Genomic DNA, 1,463 nt, shown 5'->3' on the forward strand with positions numbered 1-1,463 from the left:
TACCAAGTTTTGCAACACTGTAGCTCTCCACCTGCCCACGACGGCAATCCACCGGGACTGAAGGATAGTGGACGTCCTCGGGCTGGGAGGCCCCTAAAGGCCAGGAAGTGGAAGCAGAAGGCCATTTGTTGGAAAGAGAAGGAGCGGCGAAAAGCGAGAGGCCGGAGCGCCGCCCCCATCGCCTCTGCTTCCGAGCCGGGCTAGGCGGCCCGCAGGCTTTCTCCGGGGAACCTGCCCGGCCACCGCTCACGCGTCGCCCTCCGCCGGCCTCGAGCGCGACGTGTCCGACCGCCCCGCCACAGCCCTGAGCGGGGAGCGCGGGGGCAAGAGGCCACCGAGCGCCGGGCGGCGCACCCCACTTCCTCAGCCCGCGCCCCAGACCGCCCCGCGGGGGTCCCGCCGGGCCGAGCAGTCTCACCTGGGACACGTCCAGCGCCGCCTCGGCCGTGCGCGACCCGCACGCCGCTCTTAAGCCCGCCCCGTCCTCTCCTGGGCCTCCTCCCCGGCCGGACCCCAGCAGTCCCCAGCCGATTTGTCATTGAGCTGCCGGGTCGCTTCCCCTCCCCTGAGCGCGCCCCCGGCGTCGCCCCGACAACCCCGCCTCTCGGGAGCGCGCCCTCCCTTCCGCCCCCACTCCTGAAGACCACGCCCCCTGGGCGCCTATTAGCCAATCTGAAGAGGATCTGCCAAGCCTCGGGAGGCTGAGGGCTACGCTTGGCCAATGATGAGCCGCCTCAGGCGGGAGGGGCGGGCTCGGCACGCCGGCCCCGCCCCCTCCATTTCCTCCTCTGGTCGCCGGGCGCGCTGCACGTGACCGATGCTGCAGTGGAGAGTGTGGACCCGGTCTGGGATGCTTGCGTGGGCGAGGGCGGGCGGAGGGTGCCCCCCTAGTGGACTGAGGTGAGGGCAAGGCCAAAGTAGTGGAAAGCAAAAGGGAAGGGCAGACCCGAGGCAGAAAACCAAGGGAAGTTACAATGCGGCGCGCGGGTGTCGGAGGGTCCCCGCGGCTGGGAGCGGGGGGCGGGGGGGGGTGGTCCCCTGAGAAGGGACCTCCGCCAGCCGCCACCACTCGCTTGGTTGATGAGACGTCCCTTTAGCAGTAATGGAGTTACTTGACCAATTCCTGAAGGTCCTTCACCCAGGTTACAAGTAAAGAATCCGAACCCCAGCCCTGGCCTTGGTGCAGGAAGTGCAGTGGGAAAGCTCATGGCCGACAGGTTTTTCTCCCAACCTGCCCCTGTCATCGTCCTCCAAAGCCCGGGAAATTGCAACTTTCTATCCAATAGGGCCTCCCCACGGGTTGATTTTAGCAACTCACCGCCCCTTCCTAGAGCTGAACCCTCCACCCACCGCCTCCACAGGATCTGTGGCCCCGCTGACCCCTGCACAAACCTCAGGGCACAACACATTGTATTGCCGTTAATTGTTTAAATATCCGCCTGCATAATCTCCGGGGAAGGAAA

At 66.2% G+C, this 1,463-nt stretch overlaps 1 protein-coding gene across 2 annotated transcripts in view; it reads right to left on the reverse strand.

Moving 5' to 3' along the window:
* Positions 1 to 567, reverse strand: part of RALB (RAS like proto-oncogene B) — a 43,570-nt gene extending 43,003 nt beyond the window's left edge. The window contains exon 1 of one of the 2 annotated variants that reach the window (XM_023762504.1): positions 419 to 567. The gene's annotated coding sequence lies outside the window, so the exon portion shown is untranslated. The remainder of the gene's footprint in view (positions 1 to 418) is intronic. The other variant, XM_006098803.3, reaches the window with a different exon arrangement.
* Positions 568 to 1,463: the final 896 nt, after the last annotated feature.

The sequence above is a fragment of the Myotis lucifugus genome, unplaced genomic scaffold (assembly GCF_000147115.1).
Source record: "Myotis lucifugus unplaced genomic scaffold, Myoluc2.0 scaffold_247, whole genome shotgun sequence".
In the NCBI taxonomy this organism is placed as follows: domain Eukaryota; kingdom Metazoa; phylum Chordata; class Mammalia; order Chiroptera; family Vespertilionidae; genus Myotis; species Myotis lucifugus.